Here is a 16,471-nt window from a genome sequence, read left to right on the forward strand (position 1 = left end):
CCCGCGGGAGGAGGGGTGGTGCTTCTGACCGCAAGGCCAATAGTAGCGTGTTGGGTGGTGATGACGCACTTCCGGTGGGCGGGCAGGTTCCTGGCGGGATTGGCCCGCGGCCGGAAGTGACGGTGGCGAGGCCGGAAGTAGACCACGGAGGTTGTTTTCAAGGAACTTCCGGTCTTCGTTCCGGTCAGGAAAGTGTAAACAAAAGTGGTAATGTTGAAACATCTAACAGTATGATACCTGAGCAAGTTGCAGCCTGGGGTGACTGCCCAATGGGAGAGCTTGATGATGAGAACCCTGCAATGGCGTTCATTCGGGACTTGGAGGGTTCTCAATCAATGCAGAGTCAGGTGTCAGTAGATTCCTGCGGCGCCTATATGGAGGTGGAATGGCAGGAATCTTGGAATGCTCTGTTTTACAGTTCTGAGGAGGAAACTCACTCTAAGGTTCAGCCCGGTGTAAAAGTGAATCCTCATGTTGGGGGAGTGGGGGTCTCTTCTCATGTGGTGCCCCCGGTGTCTGTGGCGGAGACTCCTCCTCCGGAGCCCAGGTTGAGGGGTACACCGGAGGTGAGGTTGTTGACAGCCCTTGGTGAGAAACGTTCCTACGCCAATGTGGCTGGGTCCAGTGTGCCTTTGGACCACCTGTACCACCAGTTTGGGGCCAGCAATTTTAGGGCTCCCCCGGCTGGTCAGACCCCAGGGGCCAGTTCTTGGTCTAGGGGGACAGGTGGTCCGGAGCATAGCCGTAGGAACGTAGTTCAGCTGAGATGGGAGGGTGAGGGTCAGTGTCCCACAAGGGGCAAAGTGGTTGACATGATCTTGGCGTTGGGGTTCAGGGTGGCTGAGCTTTTTGCTGTAATACATCCAGCGGGCTCCCCTGACTTTGACATCAGTTTCACCAACGCGGTGACCATGGAGCGTTTTATAACCGCTTTTGGGCTGGTCAGGGGTACTGATCCCTGGAAGGGGCTTCGTTTGATCCCCTTGAGTAGGCAGGAGGAGATTAAAAATCTCACGGTATTAGTGAGAAACGAGAGCCTGCCTCCAGAGGACATAGCAACTTGGCTGGGAAGGCATGGCCAGTTGCAGTGTCCTCTGAATAAATGTCTAGACGAGCGGGGGGTATGGACTGGAGCGTGGAACACCAGGATTCGCTTAAAAAGATCTGGCAACACGGTTGCGCATGTCCCAGGGAGTGCTTTCCTGGGAAGGGACAGAATCCTGGTGTTCTACCCAGGTCAGCCTCGTAGGTGTTTCAGGTGCGGGTGTCCAACCCACAATCGTGCGCTGCACTAAGTGCAATAAATTCGGGCACTCCGGTGACACTTGCGGCTTAATCTGCTGCAACCTATGTGGTCAAATGGGGCATCCCTTTAGCAGATGCCCCAGGGCCTACAGGGGTGAAGCTGCAGCAAGTGATGGATTAGGAGGGGACAATGTACCGCCCCCTGCTGGGCAAAGTTCTGGAGGGGAAAGGCAGGAAAGTTCTCCTGTGGTGGAACCACAAGGTACACCTCAAGTTCAGAAAGCAAACAAGGTCCCTCAAAGAGAGAAAGGGGTGCGACCTGTAGAGGTTGCCCAGGCCCCTGTTACTGAAAGTCAAGTATCTGGTCAGGTGGGGGTGGTCGGGACTCCCCTTCCAGGTGGGGGGGCACAGGGTTCCAACCCCCAGGGTCCTGTTCCCACTCCTCTTCCTCGAAGGTGTAGGCCGGGCAGGCGTCTGGTCGCTGTCTCTTCATCCGACTCTTCGGCTGGAGATGATAGGTCTGGGGAGGAGGAGATGGAGGTCTCTGTAAAAGGAGCTCAGAAGCGCCCAAAAGAGGTGTCAGATGAGGAGGGTGAAGTGGCTTGGGTCACGATAAGGAAAAAGCAGGGGAAGAAGAAGAAAAAGAGGGCTCCACCACCTGAGGTGGATCCTGGGCCTCCGCCAGGGCCTAGCAGTAGAAGTAAAGACCTTCTCATAGATTTTTCTTCCGGGGATGAGGAGGGGGAGAATGACATGTAAAAATTGTTCTCTTTGATGGTATAGTTTGTTTATTGTAAAGTGTATGTAAACTGATTTTTGTTTTGTAATGTTATGATTGTAAGATGGTAGCAGTATTCTTGGAATAAAAATATCCACCTATATAGCTAACTATCTTGCTCGTTTTAAATAGAGCTTTCAGTCAGTGTTAGGAGATTGTGCGTGCTGTCTGCGTGCTCTGAACGCAGTATACACCGCTATATACACCTATATAGCTAAATATCTTGCTCGTTTTAAATAGAGCTTGCAGTCAGCGGTAGGAGATTGTGCGTGCTGTCTGCGTGCTCTGAAAAAGACGGACGGCAAAACAAATTATACAGGGGTGATAACCCTTCCCTATGTTTTCCAAAAAGCTTAAAAATCGTTTTTTTGACTGGAGCTACACTTTAAAAATGTACCGGTTGAAAATTACAAACAGATTCAACTTAACACAACAAACCTACACAGTCCCTGTCTTGTTTGCACCGCCTGTATACTGCTGTTCTGAGTATATAGGGCCTGGGGGCCACACATATTTCCTTTTTTTAATATGGGTACGGGGTTCCCCTTAAAGGGGTTGTAAAGTAAAAAATTTTTTTTTTTTAAAATAACAAACATGTCATACTTACCTCCACTGTGCAGCTCGTTTTGCACAGAGTGGCCCCGAACCTGCTCTTCTGGGGTCCCTCGGCGGCTGTCTCTGCTTCCTCCCGCAGGTGCTTCTCACGTTAATGCGAGCTCCCTCGCATTGGTGAGAAGCACTGCGGGCGCGCTCCCGTGATACAGCCGGCGGCTATAGCCGCTCGCTGTATCACAAGGCCCCGCCCCCCGGCGCGCTGCGTCATTGGATGTGATTGACAGCAGCGCGAGCCAATGGCTGCGCTGCTTTCAATCCATCCACTCCAGCCAATCAGCGGCCAGGCTGAGCGGCGAAGAGGACGGCGGGGGCGAGCGCGGGATTTTCGAGGGGTCAGGTAAGTAAAACGGGGGGACTGGGGGCGCCGGCAGTGTGAGATGTTTTTTCACCTTAATGCATAGAATGCATTAAGGTGAAAAAACATTTACCTTTACAACCCCTTTAATATGTGTACAAGACCCAAAGGGGCTGGTAATGGGCAGGGAGGGCTACCCATGCCATTTTTCTCAATGATTTTCAACCATATTGCAGGAACCAGATATAACATTAAAACCGCAAGCAGTTTTTTAATGACGTTATTTCCGTTAAATGTCATTTTGTGCAGGGACTGTTCTAAACACGTGGCACTTCACAGGCATACTACAGACACCCCCAGGCACCATATTTAAAGGAATATTTCACTTTTTTTTTCACTTTAATCGTCATTAAAATCAGTGCTCCCGCCAAAACGGCCGTTTTTAAAAGTTTTTTTTGCATTGACCCATGTCCCGTGGAGCAGGAGCCAGGTCCCCAAACCCTTTTTTAGGACAGTATCTTGCATATTAGCCGTTAAAATTAGCACTTTTAATTTCGAACGTTCGAGTCCCATAGACTTCAATGGGGTTCTAAAGTTCGTACGAATTTGGGGTCTGTTCGAAAGTTCTGGTGCGAACTGAACCGGGGGGTGTTCGGCTCATCCCTATCTGTGGCTACACAACAAACTGCGACGTACTGTGTCTTCTGACACCTTTCTATCAGAACCAGCATTAACATTTTCAGCAATGTGAGCTCCAATAGCTGTTCTATTGTGATCAGAATACACAGACCAGCCTTCACTCCCGATGTGTATTAATGAGCCTTGGCCACCCATGACCCTGTGGCCTGTTCTTCTTCATTGGACCGCTGGTGTAGGTTCTGACCATTACAGATCGGGAACATCCCACAAAGAGCTGCAGTTGTAGAGAGGCTCTGACCCAGTCATCCAGCCATTACAGTTCAGCCCTGGTCATAGTCCCTCAAATCCTAACCCTTGCCCATTTTTTCTGCTTTTAACACATGAACTTCAGGGACAACATGTTCACTTGCTGTCTAACCTATCCCACTGACTTTCAGATGCCATTATAATGAGATAATCAATGCTATTCACTTAACCTATCAGAGGTCATAATGTTACTGGTGGTCGGTGACAAGGTTGCCAATTGTAAGGAAATTTACGAAGTTTGTAAAAATTTGTCATTTTCGCATCTGTTCATCAACGTCGATTACAGGCGAGGAAATCTCACATCCATAATGGATATTCATTGACAGATGCAAAAACTATGGATGTTACAAACTGTGTATAATTTTACTGACAGTCGGTGTATACAGTATGTATATATCTCCAATGCCGACACTCACAAGAGCCGGGCCGCTCCCAGCACCACACCTCGCCCAACCTCCCGGATTCCAGCCTGACAGGTTCCCTTTACACGCCCAGCCCCGCCCCGCCCCGCCCACTGGATTCTCCTCCGTGTGACGTTCTAGCTGGGCGGCTCCCTCTTCTCTTCCGGGCTGGAGCCGTTGTACTCTGGTCGCCCCCTCCGGGAGTATTTGTTGTCGGCTTCTCTCTGCCTCCTCAGGATTACCGTGCGACCGCCAGTGACCCGCTAACGAGGTGAGGCCCTGCTGGGTGGGGGAGGGAAGAGGGGACTTTATCCGAGTCCCGGGAAAGTTTAGGAGTGGACCGGGAGGTGTCGGCCCTGCTATATATATATTTGTATGTATGTATGTATGTGAGCTGGCTGTATCCCGCACTGTGCGGAGGGGGGAAGGAGGACTGTGTACTGTTCGGTGGGGGGGAAGAATGGTGCAGGGTGTGTTCTCCGGACACTTCCCCTCAGCCTGCACTCGGCCTGTGTGCCCCTTCCTTGTCTGACTGACCTCTTCCCCCTCCCCCCTCCATGTACCATGTGTGCATTCTCTGCTCTCCTCTCTCAGCCCCACAACTTGGTATCGGAATGTCAGTGTGTTACAGTTGGGATGTCGGTGTGTTACAATTTGGGATTGGGATGTCACAATTTGGGATCGGAATGTCGGCGTGTCCCAATTTGGGATCGGGATGTCCCAATTTGGGACCGGAATGTCGGCGTGTCCCAAATTTGGGACCGGGATGTCGGCGTGTCCCAAATTTGGGACCGGGATGTCGGCGTTACACCGAACCCCCCCACCCCCCCGATTTGGGATCGGGATGTCCAGGGCCGTCTTTAATATTGACTGGAGCCTTGGCAAACGTTTTCTTGGGCCCCTTCTTCCATGCATTTTCTCTCTCCACATGTTTTAAGACAAAAAATAGCAGCTAGACTCAATATCGGTTTACTGAATCAGATCAGGCAGCGATTGGGATTGGTTGCGAGACGTTACAGTGTATCATTACCACTAGAGTTTACAGCACACATTATGTCTCACTGTTTATTTTCTAGAGGTTACAGCACATGAATTCTGCTTGTTGATGGGTTGCTAGAGATTACTGTACATCAATACTGCTCACTGATTGCTAGAGGTTACTGAACATCTATACCACTCACTAATTGGTTTCTAGAGGTTGCTGCACATTACTACTCACTGTTCGGTTCCTATAAGTTACTGTATAGCCTTACCGTTCAAAGATTGTTTGCAAGAGGTTAGTGCACAGCATTACTGCTCACTGTTTGGTTGCTAAAGGTTACAGCACATCATCTCCTCACTGCGTGCACGTCATGGACTGGGGAGTTGAGGGGACCCATCAATGGACAGAAAACTCCTAGAAATCCTGGGATAAGTGCCAATGGAGGGGGAGAGGTGGGGGGATGTGATCAGTGGCAATGCTGGGAGGTTGATGGGATCAGTAGCAGTGGTGGGGGGATGGGATTAGTTAGGAGGCGGTACGCTGTGACAGATTTTGAATCTTGTAGAGCAAAGCTGGAAATCTTTGGCAAGTATATAGCGGGGAATTTACAATGACCACCAGTAAGGGGGGATTTACACTGACCGTCGTCTATGTGAGGGTGAATTTGCACTGACCACCATGTAAAGGGGGATTTTATGCCGCCCACCAATAGAAAAGTGGGGTTTATATACTGACACCTCTGTAATAAGAGCATTTACACCAACCACCAGTCTAAGGGAGGATATACAATGACCTCCATGTAAGGGGGAATTTATATTGACAACCATTGTCCGAGATTTGTACTGACCACCAGTGTAAAGGGAAGTCTGCACTCTCCACCAATGTAAATGAGAATGTACACTGATCACCAATGTTATGAAGAATTTACACTGACAACCAATGTATTTGGGGCTTTTACATCAACAGCCAATAAAGGGGGATTTCTACACTCGCCACCATTTTAAAGGGGGCTTTTACATGGACCATCAATGTAGAGGAGGATTCGAAACTGATCACAAATGCAAATTTGGATTTTTTTTTTTTTTTTAAAGATTACCAATAATAGAGGAGTTTCTACACTGGTCACCAAGGTAATGGGGATGTACACGGATCACTAATGTAATAGGAGCAGCTGTGAATGCAAGGATTGTACACAAAGCCCCAATGTAATAAGATTTACACTGACCACCAATGTAACTGAGACATTTAGCTTGCGTTCACATTTATGTGTGCCAGAAATACGTGCAAAATTGCTTTCCTGACGCCACAGAAACATGCTGCCCTTTAGCAGATGTACAGAAGTGCCATTAACCACTTCCCACCCGGCCAATGCATATATACAGCCGGGTGGGAGCCGTCTACTCCTGATAGGACGTTCAGGAACGTCCTTCAGAAGTAGCGGGATCGCGCGTGCCGCGCAGCGGCGCGATCCCGGTGTGCTCGTGTCACTCGGACACGGCGCATCTCGGATCGGCAGGAGGGCTCTGTGATTGGCCCTCCTGATCACATGACGGCCGTGTCCAATCACGGCCGCCATGTGATGTAAACAAACAGCCGGTTGCTAGGAAGTCATCGCTGAGAGCAGAACGCTGCAGCCGGCTGATGATCAGTGAGTATGAGCTGTTTTTTACAGCTTTTTACTCACTGATCATCAGTCTAGTGTCAACAAACAACACACCACACAGTCCCCACACATGTCCCCAAAACACACATGTCCCCAAATAATAAAAACACATGTCCCTAATAATAAAAACATGTCCCCCACATATGTCCCACTAAAATCACATGTCCCAATGATTATCTGCACACATATGTATGTGATCACCTGCACACATATGTACATGATCATTTGCGTACATATGTCCCTAATCACACAAACCAATTATTATACACTTAACGGATTTTTTTTTACCAAAAACATGTAGCAGAATACATTTTGGCTTAAATTTATGACAAAATTTGATTTTATTGGATTTCTTTTCAAATAGAAAAAAGAAAATATTGTTTTTTTTTCAAAATTTCCGCTTTTTTTGCGCTTATATCGCAAAAAATAAAAAACGGAGTCGTGAATAAATACCACCAAAATAAAGCTCTATTTGTGCGAACAAAATGATAACAATTTCATTTGGGTACAGTGTAGCATGACCGTGCAATTGTCACTGAAAGCTCTAGAGCGATGAAAGCTGAAAATTGGGCTGGGAAGGAAGGGGGTGAAAGTGCCCTGTATTGTAGTGGTTAATGACACCCTCATGCATCAGCTGAGATGTGCGTATTCACATGCACCAAAATGCAGGGTGCTGTGGCACCATGTTCTTTTGAAGAAGGGTTCCACCTCCAATTTGCTTACCTTTGCAGAACAGTCTGAAATTAGGCTTAATGACTATAGTTGTAGGCTGGACTTTCAAGCATGCTCATTTACCTCCACAGTGGGCAGCATTCAGCAGAAGTAATGGTAGACATGACCTCAGGGGGACATGATATACATATGAATGCCGCCTCTATTTACATACCAATGCTGCGGTCCGCGACCATTTACTTATTGATGCAGGTTATTTACATGTAAACACAGGGTCTGCGGGTGAGTCATCTGTACATGGCAATAGGGCAGAGCTGGGCAGCAGCAACAGAACTTTACACTGAGATATTGGGACACAGCATGGGACTAAAACTTCAAGTGATAAGGGAATTTAAACTGGGATAGTTGGCAAGTATGAGGCAGCTGCTTTGGGCCCCACAACAATGATGGGGCCCAGGACCGCTGCCCCTTTTGCCCTGCCTTAAAAACTATCCTGGGAATGTCAGTGTTTCACAATTTGGGATTGGTATGTCAGCGTGTTTAAAATTTGGGATGTCGGTGTGTTGCCACCAGGATGGCTTTGATTTAAATCGCTAGTAAAAAGGCTTGATTTTTTTTATTTTTTTTTTATCATTTTTAAGGAGCAACTGTCATCTCTGACCCACTGTTGACTCACCAAAAATCCTGTTCAGTTTAATGGGAGGGCTGGTGATGCAGCAGTAACACAAGAAGGTGAGAGACGTGGTGGCAGCAGGTGAGTGGATGCCCGCTAACAGGCGCTGCCATGATGGATCTCAAATGACAGGTGCTCTTTAACCACTTGCTTACTGGGCACTTAAACCCCCCTCCTACCCAGACCAATTTTCAGCTTTCAGCGCTGACACACTTTGAATGAAAATTGCACAGTTATACAACACTGTACCCAAATGAAATTTTTATAATTTTTTTTCCCACAGACAGAGCTTTCTTTTGGTGGTATTTAATCACAGCTGGGGTTTTTATTTTTTGCTAAGCAAACAAAAAAGATGGAAAATTTAGAAAAAACAAACAAAAAAACATGTTTGTTATAAAAAAAAAATTTCTGCTTCATTGCTATGCACTGATGAGGCGGCACGGATGGGCCCTCATGGGTGGCACGGATTGGGCACTCATAGGTACCACTGATAGGTGACACTGGGCACTGTTCTTCAGGCACTGACAGATGGTACTATGGGCACTGGTAGGTGCACTGTTGCCTACTGCTAGGTGGCACCTGTAGGGGGCACAGGTGGGCACTGAGGAGCTGGCGGCACATCGCAGTGATCGGGACTGATGTCCCTCTCACTGCCACCGGTGATCGGCTTTTTTTTTTCTCCCTCACCCTATCAGCGCAAGGAGAAAAAATAGCCGATTAACGGCTGTGTTGGCATCACGTGATCAGCTGTCATTGGCAATGCAGGTCCGCACTTTAGCAGTCATTCCGGCAACCCGGCCGGTCAGGAAAAGACAATTTTTTTTTTTATCACGTTATTTCTCACACACAGCATATGCATACAACAAATTGCACCCCAAAATACATTCTGCTACTCTTCCCGAGTATGGCGATGCCACACGTGTGAGACTTTTACACAGCCTGGCCACATACAAAGGACCAACGTTGAAGTGGCACCTTCAGGTGTTCTACGAGCAAAAATTTCTCGACCACCTGTTATGCTTTTGAAGGGCCTGGAGCACCAGGACAATGGAATTGCCGACAAAATGAGGCATAATGAATCTTGAATGGTTCTTTTTTTTTTTTTCTTTTTTTTTTTTTTTTCCCCAGACGCTTTTTTTCACAAAGTTGTCAATTTATAACATATATTTCTAACACATAGCATGTATATAGCAAAAATTACACCCCAAAACACATTCTGCTACTCTACTCGAGTATGGCGATACCACATATGTGAGACTTTTACACAGCCTGGCCACATACAGCGGCCCAACATTGAAGTAGTACCTTCAGGCATTCTAGGAGCATAAATTACACATCTCGTTTCATTCCTACCTATAACAGTTTTGAAGGTACTTGAGCACCAGCCCAGTGGAATTACCCACAAAATTACCCCATTTTGGAAAGCAAACACCCCAACATATATTCTATGAGGCAGGGGCTGCAAATAGGTACTCGGGTACTCTGATGGCCTGGTGACAGGTCCTCTTTATTTGATGGGACAGTGCGGCTATACAGCGGTGCTTTGTGGGCGGTTTTAACCCTTTTTCGGCCGCAGACCGCCGCTAAAACAACGGTAAAGCACTGCAAAAGATAGCGACGCTTTATCGCCGACGCCTGCACCGCCCCAGTGTGAAAGGGGCCTCACACAAACCAATTAATATAAAGTACACTTATTGGGATTTTTTTAACCAAAGACATGTAGCAAAATACATTTTGTCCTAAATTTATGAACACATTTAAGAATTATTTTTTTACAGTTTTCTTATTCGCTATGTTTTATAGCAGAAAGTAACAATTGTGTTTTTTTTTTTTTTTTTTTTCAAAATTTTGCCTTTTTTGTTTATATTGCAAAAAAATATAAACCCCAGTGGTGATCTAACACCACCAAAAGAAAGCTATATTTGTGTTGAAAAAGTGTATGTATGTATATATAATTTGTTTTAATATAATTTTGTTTTATTTTTTGGGTACAGCATTATATGACAACGCAATTCTAAATGGCAAAAAATGTTCTGGTTGTGAATGGGGTAAAATCTTCCGGACAGCAAGTGGTTAAACCTGACATCAAAAATGTAATATATTGCAGATTACCAATTAGATGTGGTGGCTGCATCAGTTTATTTTTTTTTCCCCGTCCTGTTTTCACTTGGTGATCCGGTCAGTAACACACCTCCTGTATTAGTGTGGGTGAAGAACAGAAGGCACATTTGTTCAACAGAATTGCCCATCTGGGGGTAGTGGGGTGTTGGATCCACTGGCAGATTTAGGTAAATTTACCTAAAATTTAAATTTTAAAAGTATGGTTCCACTTGAAGTCTTCGGCCCCCCCCCCCTTCCACCTACCACATTTGTCCTTTTTTTGGTGGGTACCTTCTAGTTTTGGCTGGTGCCCACTCCCTCTTCCACAATCTTCTGGGACACATCACTGGTCCCAGAAGACTGCAGGACCATTCACAAAACGCAGCACGGTTCACACATGTGCTGTGGGCAGCCAGCCTCTTCTTGTCTTTTCATAAATTTTGGAGACGCATCCAGTTTTTGGTAATGTCATTGTTGTGCCATATTTTCTCCACTTAATGATGACTGTCTTCACTGTGTTCCATGGTATACAGTGTCTTGCAAAAGTATTCACTCCCTTTTCGTTTTTCATGTTTTATTGCTTCACAAACTGTAGTTAATATGGGTTGTTTGAGGATTTGCATCATTTAATTTAGGGCCGGTTCACACAGCGAGGCGCGGCGCGGCGTCTCCGACTTACCTCGCCGCGACCTGCGGGGAGCTCAGCGGCGACTTGCAGAGGACTTCTGTATAGAAGTCAATGCAAGTCGCCCCGAAGTAGTACAGGAACCTTTTTTCTGAGTCGGAGCGACTCGAGTCGCTCCTCTCAGAACGGTTCCATTGTACAGAACGGGGGCGACTTGCGGGAGCGAGGCGAGGCGAGCCGTGTCGCCTCGCCTCGCTGTGTGAACCGGCCCTTACAGAACATGCCCACAACTTTGAAGACTATTTATTTTTTTATTGTGAAGCAAAAACAAATAGGACAAAATAACAGAAAAAGTCAGACACGCGCGGCAGCTCCATCGTTGAGAATGCCACGCTCACTGCGCCGTAGACAGCGGTGCCTGTTTTCGGGCAAATATCTCCTAAACCATATAGGTTTAGGAGATATTTCTTGGACCTACAGGTAAGCCTTAATCTAGGCTTACCTGTAGGTCAAAGTGGTTTGTAAGGGTTTACAACCACTTTAAGTCTGACCGCAGATTTTCTATTGGATTGAGGTCTGGGCTTTGAGTAGGCCATTCCAACACATTTACATGTCCCTCCTTAACCACTTCAGCCCCGGACCATTTTTCTGGCTTAAGACCAGGCCACTTTTTGCGATTCGGCACTGCGTCGCTTTAACTGACAATTGCGTGGTCGTGCGATGTGGCTCCCAAACAAAATTAACGTCCTTTTTTTTCCCACAAATAGAGCTTTCTTTTGGTGGTATTTGATCACCCCTGTGGTTTTTATTTTTTGCTCTAAAAAAAAAATAGAGCGACAATTTTGAAAAAAACACATTATTTTTTACTTTTTTGTTATAATAAATATCCCCCAAAAATATCTAAACATTTTTTTTCCCCTCAGTTTAGGCCTCTACGTATTCTTCTATATATTTGTGGTAAAAAAATCGCAATAAGCGATTGATTGGTTTGCGCAAAAGTTATAGCGTTTACGAAATAGGGGATAGTTTTATGGCATTTTTATTAATTTTTTTTTTATTTTTTATTTTTTTGTGACTGCGACATTATGGCGGACACAACGGACATGTTTGACACATTTTTGGGACCATTGCCATTTATACAGCAATCACTGCTATACAAATGCAGTGGTTCCTGTGTAAATGACACTGGCAGTGAAGGGGTTAAGTGTTCCTAGGGGTGTGTTACTGTTGGGGGCTGGGCTTTCTTTTAGTGAACACTGATCTCTGCTCCAATCACATGGAGCAGAGATCAGCGTCACTTGTTGCTAGGCAGAACTGGGAGATGCTGTTTACAACGGCATCTCCTAGTTCAGCCGCCCCGTGAGACGATCGCGGGTATGCCCGCGGCAATTGAGTTTGGGGGTCCCGACTGGCACGGGGGTCCGGATCGTTCATTGAAGGACACAGCTTCTTCATCTTGACCTTAGGGTTATATTGTCCTTTTAGGAGAGGACTAGGCAGAACAGCAACAATTGCATAGTACTGCCCAGACAGCGGTCCTACTGGCTATAACCCCTCACACTGCATCCAGCAGCCCAGTTTTTTTTCTGCCTAGTGTAGAAGGACCTGGCTCCTAGTGGGACCATTGGTCCTGGGAATTTTTTCCTTTTTAAATTCCTGTGATCTACACTAGGGATGAGCTCTGGCGTGTTCGCACACTCCACGTGCAGAGCCCACCAGGAAGTCGTTGTAGCGCTGCGCTAAACACAGGCAGTGAGACATTTCCCGATCTCAGCAGCTGTGCATCAGGGCAATATCTCCCTGCCTGTGACTAGCGCAGTGCTGCGCCGACTTCCTGGTGGGCTCTCTGCAAACACGCCCGAGCTCATCCTTAATCTACAATCAACAGCTGGGCTGCATGACAGGCTGGATAATATAGGTCCTGGTAGTCTCCCCAGCCTGGCCATCGAGCATGAGCAGGCCCCAGCTACGCGCTGGGTCGGCCACGACATGCCCCGTCTGATCCAGGGGCGGCCGGTGAGCTATATGCTCTGGGGCACACATATGACTGGGCTACTGCTGTCTGTGTCAGTGTGCCATGGCCGACAGCCACCCCATACTGCTCGGGTGATGGGTCTGTCTGTGGAATGCCAGCAGTCCCTGCAGGAGGGGTAAGTATGGTTCCACCTGTCTCGGCAGGATGGAGCAGCTGGGCATTCCCTGGGAGGTTGATTAGGGGGTCTCTCACTCTCTTCTCTCCCTGTCCCTTCCCTCCTCCCTATGCTATGGGCTGCTGTGTGACTGGGCACATGGGGGTGTAGTGCAAGTACCTGGGTGGGGGGGTCTCTGGGTCCTGGCAGGGGGCTGCGCTGAGTGTTGTGGGGGCCCGCTCGTCCTCTTCTCTGTTTCTGGGCCACAGTGGGGTGTTTGTGCTGTATTTGACATGTGAGGAGGCTGCCGCGCCCTTCTGTGACCATTTTCCTGGGGGCCGCGGCCATTGTCTTGTAGCCTCAGCCAGTTTTTTTTTATTTTTTTTGCCTTTCAGCCATTTTATGGAAGTTCGGCAGCCGTTTTCTCTGCGACATCAGACATATTTGCTGAGGCGGCCGACGGCCATTTTCTAGCAGCCTCAGATAGTTTTGCCTCTAGCGCTGAATGCTTGTTTCCTTTTAGAACAGTTCGCTTTTCACACACACCTCGTGGATGACACAGGAGAGCGGACGGCAGCAGCACAGCGCAGCACCTGGGTCAGGGTGGCAAGTCCTGCGGGGGCCCCTCTGTCTGTGGCAGCTAGGAGATGGACATTTTATGGGACTTGCCTTGGGTCCCTAAGTGGTGACAGGCGAGCATGGGTCAGCATGGCGTCAGAAGCTGGCGCTTCTTCCCCAGACATCCCAGTTATTGAAGCTGGTTCCCCTGCCCCTGCTGTGCCTATGGATGCTCTGTCAGTGATCCTGGAGACCTTTGTTGCCAGGGTGGAAGCTCCGTGCGGGTGCAAGGGAGGTAAAAAAAATGCCCCCCCCCCCCCCCCCCCAGTCTTCTGGGGAAAGCTCTTATTCAGACTTGGGTCCTGCTGTGTTAGGTGGCCCCTGTTCTGGCATGTCAGAGGATGCGGTCCAGGAACATTCGGACAGTGAGGATGACTCCGTGTCCAGGTCAGCGTAGGAAAAGGTGCTTGTAGGAGCACTTATCACAGCGGTGCAGAGTGGTGGCCGAGGGGATTCCGGTGCTTCTGATTGCCCCAGATTGGCCTCGGCGTCCGTAGTACATCGACATAGTACGAATGGTGGCGGATGTTCCTTCGCGACTGCCGATGCGAGAGGACCTTCTGTCGCAAGGTCCAATACTTCATCCTGCTTTACCGTCACTGGCTTTAATGGCATGGCTGTCGGTAATATCCACTATGCTGAGGGCACAGAAATCCTTCTCAGAAGATTCATCGTCGTACGTGGAAGGTCTACGTCTCCAAGTGTGAGGAGATGGGGTGGCATCCTCGCACCTACTCTATTTCCAGGATCCTTCTGTTTTTGCAGCGAGGAGTGGATCAGAAACTTGTCTTAAGCACCATCAAGGGGCAGATATCAGCATCAGCTGTCTTTTTATTTTTGCGACCCTTGGCAACTCATTAATTTGGTGAGTACGTTTGTTCAGGGGGTTCAACATGTGGCCCCTCTGGTTCGACCACCACTACATCAAGCTCCTGTTTCCCAGGCGTGTAAGGTGGCGACCTGGTTGTCCGTTCACACTTTCACAAAATTTTACAAGGTTGATGTGAGTGCATCTTCGGATGCTTGCTTAGACCGCAAGGTTTTGCATGTGGCTGTTTAAGGTTGTAACTCCTCCGTTGAGGAGCTCTGGTTGTTATGGGTGGAGTTTTCTTTCTGTTCCCACCCCTCGTTTCTTTGACACTGCTTGGGGATGTCCTTTAGGTCAAGATGAAGATGCAGTGTCCGTCAATGAACGAAAGAGAAAATAGGATTTTTTTCTGTTTTTAATACATTCTGCCTAGTCCTCTCCTAAAGGAGTGATATAAGCCTAAGGTTAAGATGAAGATACTGTGTCAGTCAATGAACTTCAGAGAAAAGGATTTTATGGCGAGTACAAAAATCCAATTTTATTGGGATTTTATGGGATAGACCAATACAAAGTGGCACATAATTGTCAAGTGGAAGGAAAATAAGTGGCTTTCCAAATGTTTTGCAAATAAATATCTCAAAAGTGTGGTGTGCATTTGCATTCAGCCCCTTGAGGCAATACTTTATAAAACCACCTTTCGCTGCAATTACAGAGGCAAGTCTTTTTGTGGATGTCTCTACCAGCTTTACACATCTAGAGCATGACATTTTTACACATTCTTCTTTGCAAAATAGCTAAGGCTCTGTCAGGTTGGATGGAGAGCAGAGCATCTGTGAAGAGCAATTTTCAAGTCTTGCCACAGATTCTCAATTGGATTTAGGTCTGGACTTTGACTGGGCCATTCTAACACATGAATATGCTTTGATCTAGACCAGTGATGGCGAACCTTGGCACTCCAGATGTTTTGGAACTACATTTCCCATAATGCTCCTGCACTCTGCAGTGTAGCTGAGCATCATGGGAAATGTAGTTCCAAAACATCTGGGGTGCCAAGGTTCGCCATCACTGATCTAGACCATTCTATTGTAGCTCTGGCTGTATGCTTAGGGTCGTTGTCCTGCTGGAAGGTGACCCTCCGCCCTAGTCTCAAGTCTTTTGCAAACAGGTTTTCTTCTAAAACTGCCCTCTATTTGGCTCCATCCATCTTCCCATCATGTCTGACCAGCTTCTCTGACCCTGTCCCTGCTGAAGAAAAGCATCCCCACAACATGATGCTGCCACCACCATGTTTCACAGTGTGTTCAGGGTGATGTGCGGTGTTCTTTTCCACCACACATTGTTTTGCTTTTAGGCCAAAAAGTAAAATTTTGGTTTAATCTGACCAGAGCACCTTCTTCCACGTGCTTACTGTGTCCTCCACATGGCTTCTCGCAAACTGCACACAGGACTTCTTATGGCTTTCTCTCAACAATGGCTTTCTTCTTGCCACTCTTCCATAAGATCCAGACTTGTGAAGTGCAGAGCCTAATAGTTGTTCTGTGAACAGATTCTCCCACCTGAGCTGTGGATCTCTGAAGCGCCTCCAGAGTTACCATAGGCCTTTTGGCTGCTTCTCTGATTAATGCTCTCCTTGCCCAGCCTGCCAGGCTACCAAGGCTTGGTAGGTTTGCAGTTGTGCCATACTCTTTTTTTATTTTTATTTTTTCCGATTTTTAGATGATTGAACAGTGCTCCGTGAGAGGTTTAAAGCTTGGGTTTTAGTTTTTATATAACCTACCCCTGCTTTAAACTTCTCCACAACTTTTTTTCCTGACCTGTCTGATGTGTTCCTTGGCCTTCATAATGCCATTTGTTCACTAAGGATCTCTAACAAACCTCAGTGGGCTTCATAGAACAGCTGTATTTTATACTGAGATTAATGT

The 16,471-nt window shown here is 47.3% G+C and overlaps 1 protein-coding gene across 2 annotated transcripts in view; it reads left to right on the plus strand.

Moving 5' to 3' along the window:
- Positions 1–4,385: 4,385 nt before the first annotated feature.
- The window catches only part of ANXA7 (annexin A7), an 84,665-nt gene continuing 72,579 nt past the window's right edge, over positions 4,386–16,471 (plus strand). For both annotated transcript variants that reach the window (XM_077454349.1, XM_077454350.1), the window contains exon 1: positions 4,386–4,550. The gene's annotated coding sequence lies outside the window, so the exon portion shown is untranslated. The remainder of the gene's footprint in view (positions 4,551–16,471) is intronic.

This window comes from Lithobates pipiens, unplaced genomic scaffold (genome assembly GCF_037356315.1).
Source record: "Lithobates pipiens isolate NorthernLeopardFrog02 unplaced genomic scaffold, aLitPip1_a1.2 Scaffold_25, whole genome shotgun sequence".
Classification (NCBI taxonomy): Eukaryota; Metazoa; Chordata; class Amphibia; order Anura; family Ranidae; genus Lithobates; species Lithobates pipiens.